At 38.2% G+C, this 8422-nt stretch overlaps 1 long non-coding RNA gene across 1 annotated transcript in view; it reads right to left on the reverse strand.

Moving 5' to 3' along the window:
- LOC112541688 (uncharacterized) overlaps positions 1 to 8422 on the reverse strand; it is a 51060-nt gene that overhangs the window by 40273 nt on the left and 2365 nt on the right. The window lies entirely within an intron of this gene.

Raw genomic sequence — 8422 nt, forward strand, 5'->3', positions numbered from 1 at the left:
TTGAATCTTATTGATGGTACATCTAGCTCAGTACTGCCTCAACCAGAGCTACCAATTCATGGTCTGTTGTTGCATGCAGCTCCCTTTCCCCATTTTACTCAACAAAGTATCTCCCATAGATTGTGCCATCAAAATTCAGGATCCAGACAGAAATCCAGCACATCAGATTTGCCCCCCACTACTACACTTAACTTTCTTAAAGAAAAAGTAAGGACACAGGCCACATTGCTGGTTCTCCATTCTCCAGTGACACTGCCGTCACCTCTGTGCCCCACGAGGCCTGGAATGAATAATTTAAAAGTGCTACTCCCCTGTTTGATGGAATAAGATAGGAGTTTTCTGCCAAAAGTAGCTGGTAATTGCATGTAGGACTTTCAGTAATCAAAGCTTTTACTCTGTGAATATAGCATGTTGCTTTATCCTGTAAATGCACGCAAGTGCATTTCATATAGTGAAATTTTAACATATTTAAAAGATAGATTTACAAAGATAAAGGGAAACCATTTTTATTCGGTATAGACATTTTCTCATTTCTTTTCCTTAAAAAGCTCCAAGCCACAAAGACATCCTTTTTTGCATCTGAGAAACACCATAAAATGCAGCTGTCTGTTGATGTTTGGCAATATTTCCCCAGAGTTATGAAAAACTCCCCATGCTTAACTCAGATTCCTGTTAAAAAGTACTTCTGTACAAGGTTCCATGTGGTCTCACTAGACAAATGAAGACAAGCCACAAATGAGAGCCCTAAAAGATGATCAACTGGTGCATTTTCCCTTTCTTCCCTTTCTTCTCCTTCTATAGATGAATTCTTGAATGACTGCTTAGCTACAATTTTCCCTTGTAACAAATATGGATATATAACAGAAGTTCTCTAAAGTCCAATTAATACATCAATATAACTCAAAAGACAGCACGGTTAAAACCAAGGGATTATTTTGCTTCCATTTCAGTATAAGACTAATGCCATTCATTATGAATTAAATCTCATCTCCTCCCTTGTTACTGCTAGATAGATAAATGTCCTATTTTTACATTTGTTCTGTAAAGTGTATAATGTGCCTCTTATGGGAAGAGGGCAAAGTCTATGCTGGGACTTATTGGGAAAGGGATTTTTAATGCCAATATTGTAATGCAGTTATACAAATTTAAAGAGAAATTATAATTGAAGAAGTGTTTGTTGGAGCCCTAGTCTTCAGAATAATATTGTAGAGCAAGGGAAGATTTAAAAAAAGGAAGCAAAATGATTAAGGGGATGAAACAAGTAAACATATGTCATTATATTCTCTTTTGAATGAAGTAACATTTTGCAAAGTAGGAAAAGAGGAAGTAGTACTGAGCAAAAAAATCAAATGCAGGAGATAAAAAAAAAGAAAAGAAAGGGAAATCTAATTCTAGTTTCCATCAACACCATTCATTATACCTCTCCATACATTTCTATTCTTCAAACCAAGGTTCCAGCTATTTAAAGATAAGGTAAGAGGGCAAAATGAGCAACCTATGAGTCTGGGCCACAAACTGCCCTTAACATAATTTCAAAAGCCCTTTGAAAGTAATATTCAGATATCTGTCAGAAAACAGGGCAAGCACTACTTTTTCCTGGCAACTTTTCTAGAAGAAAACAGGGGCAAGAAAGGGAAAAAAATGACAGAAAGAGAACAGGAGGTAGCCATGGTTGTTACTAGTCTTAATCCTACCCTTTCTCAACATGTAGCTCCCCTAGAAATCACCCCTAAGGGAACACAGCCCTTGCTTAACAAAAATATCTCAATATATGATAGATTCATAAAAATGTGCACATTTTGGATAAAAGAAGTATCAATACATTTTCTCCAATAATAATAATAATAATAATAATAATAATAATAATAATAATAGGAAAAAATTACAAAATACTGGGACTTGCAATTTGAAATTGAACACCTATGGAAAAAGAAATCCACTGTTATACCAATCATGATTGGACCCCTGGAGCAATACCTAAAGGATTCCTCGATATCTGGAAATATTGAATTTATTGGTCCTGAACACCCTAATTTTACAAAGAGCCGCCCTGCCTGGAACTGCCTATATTCTTAGATGCTACCTTAGTAATTCTTAAATCCTTGGTTAAAAAGTCTTCCACCAGTCTTAGACTGTGAATCTAAAGGTAGATTACCCAATAATAACAACAACAATAACAATAATGACCAAACTGGCCTACAAGAAAGACCAAATGAAGAATAGAAAAGAGACATGGCAAGGCAAATTATTACATGGCCAGTACAAAAAAAAAAAACTTAGCAGGCAAAGCAGATAACAACAAGACCTGGCAATGTGGAAAGCAGGAAAGTGGAAGAAAGAGATAGAGGGGCTAATTCTGGCTGCACAAAACCAAGCCTTAAGAACAAATGTATACAAAGGCAGAGTTGAGAAGACAGCAACAGACAGCAAATGCTGTCTCTGCAAAGAAGCTGAAGAAACAGTGGACCACCTAGTCAGCTGCTGCAAGAAGATGGCACAGACTGATTACAAACAATGGCATGACAAATAGCAACAATGGTGCATTGGAATATCTGCAAGAAATAACATTTGCCTGCAAGTAAGACCATTTGCCTGCAAGTAAGAACTGGTGGGACCACAAAACAGACAAAGTAATAGAAAATGAAGAAGCTAAAGTGCTCTGGAACTTTAGAATTCAAACAGATAAGCACCTGCCACACAACACCCCAGACTTAACAATTGTTGATAAGAAAGACAAAAAAGTCTGGATAGTGGACATTGCAATAACTGGAGACAGCAGAATAGAAGAGAAAGAACTGGAGAAAATCACAAAATACTAAGGCCTGCAAATAGAAATAGAACAACTGTGGCAAAAGAAAGCAAAGATAGTACCAGTAGTTATAGGCGCCTTGGGTGCAATCCCAAAACATCTGAAATACCACTTGAAGACCATCGGCACTGACAAAATCACCATTGGTCAACTGCAAAAGGCAGCTTTACTTGGAACAGCTTACATCCTCCAATGATACCTTTAACACCATCAAACAACAACATCTGCCTATCCCAGGACTCCATAGATGGATAAAAATGCCAAATCCAGTCTAAATATCTGGCTGACTGTGCAACCAACAACAACAACAACAACAACAACAATACTCAAGCCTGGAGTCATCTGATAAAATGGACTGGTAGAAGGTACAGTAGAAACAAAAGGAACTTCTTCATCATACAGTTAAACAACAGAATTTGTTGATACAAGGTATTGTAATGGACATCAACAAAGGTGACTTTAGGTTATTAGAGAAACGAGAAGAAAATAAAACTATCAGCAGTTATACTTTTGATGGTCTGCTGCTTGCATGTTTAAGGGCAGCATATTTCTAATTTGAAGCTGGTGGGGAACAATAGCTGGCTTTCCCATAAAAATCTGACATGACTCCTATTAACATCTGGTATTTTGTGTGTATTATAACAGCAAAATAATATGCTAGTAAATTTGATTTCAGTATTGTAAATTGCTATTTGCTAATTATTATGATTCAGAACCGATAAATATAAATTCAGAAGAATTATACTCATTCAGGTAGTGGGATTAAATGCCTTAAACCAGTGTTCCTCAACCTTGGCAACTTTAAGATATGTGGACTTCAACCCCCCAGAATTCTGGGAGTTGAAGTCTACATATCTTAGTTGCTCAGGTTGAGAAACACTGTCTTACACAGAAGAATCTGGTTTCAAGCAGCTATTTATTAATGTTTATGTCTGTTCTGAAGCAAGGGTTTATGAGGGTGGCTTTGTACCTAGGGCAGGACTAGACCTCTCAGCCTCCCAGTTTCTAGCCTGGTGTTTTAAACTCTACATCAAAGTGGTTCTCAATAAGTTTTTACTGAGACCTATTCACAGGTAAGTATAAGATGATTACTTCAGTCCTGTAGGAAGTACTCAAGGATTTTAAGTTAACCAGATTCTGGGATAAGTGGAATTAAAAGAACTGGAAAAAAAAGAAAAGATTCGGTTCAAAAAAGAGCCATTAGTAAGAGTTCCTTAAAAAGGTAAGTATTAAAAGCAGGCTGCAGAAAATTCCAATGAGGAGAAAGAAAAGAAAAGAAAAGAAAAGAAAAGAAAAGAAAAGAAAAGAAAAGAAAAGAAGTACCAAAAGCCAGTGTGGCTGCACAAAATGAAGATCTGAAAACCAGAATGTACACAATGTAGATGAAAGAGAGTCAGGTTATGAAGTATACACAGGTAACCTGGAAGTGTGGAAATAGTACCAGAAAGGCTAAAGGTCAGAATGAGTTGAAGTTGGCAAAGAATGCTAACAACCAAAAGGTTTCTTTGGATATGTTAAATAAAAGGATCGCTATGTCAGCTGCTCACTGAAGACAGCAAAAGGCTAACAGTTAACAATGAAAAAGAAACAAAACGAATTTGACAGTTGGCAAATATTTTTTCTGCTATTTATTGAAGCCAAATATTCACTATTTCTCCCCTAGAAATCACAAATGGTAATCATGTGAACCCTGCTTCTTTTCAAATATTATTTCATATTTATTATAGCTATTTATTCATACAGGTAATCCTTGGTTAATGACGGTAATTGGGACCGGAATTTCCATTGCTAAGCAATGTGGTCATAAAGTGTAATGTCATGTGTCTGCATCACATAGTGACGGCAATCTCTGAAGTCCCCATTGTCATTGTTAAGTGAGGATCACAGGTTGTTAAGTGATGACCTCCTTGCAACTTCCTGCTGGTTTTCAACAATCAAAGTCAGTGGGGAAGCTGCAGGAAGTTGCAAGCCACAGGTGGCTTGCAACCAGGCCAGCAGACAGGTAAGTGGCTGCTGCCAGGTGGGGGATGGGGGAGAGTGCATGGGTGGCCAGTGAGGCGTGGCAGGGATGGGGGTGGCTGCTGCTGGGTGTGGGATGGTGCAAGAGGGTGTGTGGGTAGCTGGCAAGGTGTGGCGCAAGCGCAGTGGGGCTGAGGGGGGATGTACGAGGATGCATGGGTGGCCGGTGAGACATGAACAGAGTTGGGCTGGGGGAGAGTGTGCAGGAGTGTACAGGTGGCTGGTGAAGTGCGGTGCAAGTGCAGCAGGAGTGGGAGAGGGTGCATGGGTGGCCCACGAAGTGCGGCAGGGATGGGGGTGGCTGCTGCCAGATGGGGAGAATGCAAGAGGGTACACGGGTGGCTGGCAAGGCATGGTGTGAGCACAGTTGTGCTGGGGGAGGGTGTGCAAGGATGTGTTGGTGGTTGATATGGCATGGCGGGGCTGGCTGCTGCTGGGTGTGGGAGGGAGGATGCAAGCAGCCCCAGAGTTGTGGTGCAGCAAGAAGCCCCAAAGCTGCAGCACATGAAGCAGCCCCAGAGCCACGGTGTGGCAAAAAACCCCAAAGCTGCAGTGTCGCCCCATGCGTGGCCAGGCAGGTGAGCCCAGTGGAAGGGAGGCCTGCAAAGACAACAAAGGTCAGCTGGGGGGCAGCAGGGGGGGCGCTGTAAATGCAGGCTGGCTCAAATTTTATCACATGACCGGTCTGGTCCCAGCACCATCATAACTTTGAACGGTCGATGAACAAATGGACATTAAGTGAGGACTACCTGTACTCTATTCTTGGGTTTTCACAATATAAATCTTTCTGCTTCTATGGTGTTTCAGGATATTTATTCAGCACAGACAACCTGATAGCTGTAAGAAGCTATAATTGAATTCAATTAATTCAAACTATCACAAACAACTCAGTCAACATATTGAGGATCAGATATACACATACATGTTTCATAATTTAACCTCTTCTGCTCTATGCTTTAAATGTTCAAAAATGAATGAAAAGAGTAAAAAGTAACTTAAAATAAGATACAACAATGAAGTGCCAGAGTTCTATAAAGTTGAAATTTATAATTTTATCAACATCTGCATGCTTAACATTCAGGTGATTTCTAGAAAAAATAGGAGGCCAAGGTCTCTGCTGTAATGCTTTATTTATGGCACTAGACTCATTTACAATATACATGCATGTTTTTTTAAAGTAGCACTTAAATAGCAACAAAATTATGAGGCATCCACTTTGATGAGCCATAGTCCATAAGATAATTAAATATTATCAAAATATAGTTAAAGTGATATCCAAAGTTATGGGAATACACTGGCATGCACAGATGAGGCATGAAAATTGCTTTCAATATGATCCAAAAGAAATTAAACACACTAAGTATCAACAAAGATAATTTATTATCAGTGTCCACTCATTAAAAAATTGGTGTTTTTTTAACAATGATATCACTGGTTTTATAATGTATTTAACGTTCCTTTATTCCTGTCCAAATTACAGTATAGTAATTTACAACTATCTACTCACCCATCCTGACCAATTATAATTTGGGATAAAACCTATAGATACCTCATAAAAGAATGCCATAATAAATTTGCTGAATACAATTATCTCTGGAAATTATTACATTTTTCTACTAAGGAAAAAAAATTCAAGCACGTGAAGTTGCTTTGTTTCATCACTATTAATCAAGCTCAGTGCTAAACAGTGAGAGTTAGGCTACTGTTGACAGTGAAGATAAAAGAGATGTAAGAATACTAAAGGACAATCTTAAGAATTAGGTTTAATCTGATGTGTTCCTGAGCAGGTGCCCAATTCAGGTTTACCTGGAATTCAAATGTATATTCTCTAATACATATTGTATGTTATATGCATTACATGTTGCTTTCCAGGAAAAAAGATACATCAAGCCAAAACCAAAACATTCCATGTAAGTATTTTCAACTCTTTTTATTAAGAAATTGTGCCTATATAGAACTGGAGTATTTTCTTATTAAAAACCCAACTTATATGTCTCAATGAAAGGAACTCCTGCTTTGTACATGTATTTTATCAAATCATTGTGCTTGCCTTTTGCTGTTATATAGCATCTATCTATCCAAAAATTACAGCCTGACGTATAACAAATGTGTAACTTTACTTGATCTGCATTCCAGCAACAGAGACTAAGAAACTAAAAGCATAACTCATAGATTAGTAGATCTTAAACATCTTTTCAAATAGGATTCCAGCAAAGGCTTTTATCTGGAAAACGGCTACCTGTTCCAATTTCAATGCAAGAAACAAATTCTACGTTATTGTAGCCCATGTCATAATTACCTACAGTACAGTAAATTAACCTACAGAGTGTCCCTCATCCTGCTTGTTAGGATATAGGTAGATACGTAGCATTAATAATGCTTTAAAACATTTTTCTCTGTTTCCCTTACTTCGCCATTTCTTATTTGCTTAAATTCAGATAAGCAGCTAAATTCCACACAACAGCTGATTTTAATAGTTTTCAATTCAATAATACTTCAGCAAAAGACAATGCAATTCAAACAATAAAAGGTGCTAAAGGAAAAACACAGCCAGTGCTTCACCAGAAAATGGTTGTGATAATGCCTTCTAATTTATTTTTTACTGCCATAAATTTATGAAATGCATATCCAACTTTCTCTGAAACAACTTTAGTCCTCAATAACATATAAAATGGTCCGTGATCACATGATACCACCCTATTTCCTTCCTAGGCCAAGGCATATTATTATTACACACTCCTTACTATATGGTTTCTTTCACCTACAGACTGAAGGAGCTCCCAGTTGGACTGTTCTTAGCTTTGTAACATCTTATGGTTGGTGACATTACACCAGTTTATACACAATGCCATGTTGACAGAAGGGTTGTTGCAGAAATGGACTTCCTCATACTCTTCCTCTTGACAACCTTTAGAGACCCTTAGCTGATGATTTGGAGACCTTTCTGAACAGGATCTGCAGTAGCATGGGGACAAGAACTGCCTGGAGAGAAGTGAAGGTATTCTACATGAACAAAAGCCATACCATTTCTTTTTCTGCGAAGAAAAATGATGCAAGAAGGGAGGATGGTAAAGCATGAACGCACTACAAGTGGAAGACACCTCTAGTTTTTTTATGAATGAGGCAGGATGATTTCACAGCAAAAACTTCATTGGAAGCAAGCAGACAGTGCTGATCCTTCCAAATGAGTTAAAATGCTACCCACCAGTCATTGAGCCAACAGAAAACTATTTCGACATGCCATTTGCTGCCCTCATTGGTGATCCTGGTAACAAATGGTACTGTCCTTAACTACAGCATAAAGAGCACATAAATGACAGAGATTGGTGGGAGGCCATGACTTTATTTTCCTCTCCTCCCATCACCAACCAGTGGAAAAATCTCTACCACTGTCAGCTTTTCAAGATAGACAAGATCAAGAAAGAGGAGCATCAGGGGTTTCAGGAATGCTGTTTATTGTTGCAGGGCATTATAACCATCTTGAGAACATATCAGAGATTGTCTCTGCTACATCTTACATCCAAGAAAATTAGGGAAGGGTTATATGAATTTCTTTCTTGTACTTTTTTTCCCCACTAGGACTAAGTAAACTTT

The sequence above is a fragment of the Python bivittatus genome, unplaced genomic scaffold, assembly GCF_059951505.1.
Source record: "Python bivittatus isolate LINGU-HERP-01145 unplaced genomic scaffold, Pbiv_v1 ctg000590_np1212, whole genome shotgun sequence".
NCBI lineage: Eukaryota > Metazoa > Chordata > Lepidosauria > Squamata > Pythonidae > Python > Python bivittatus.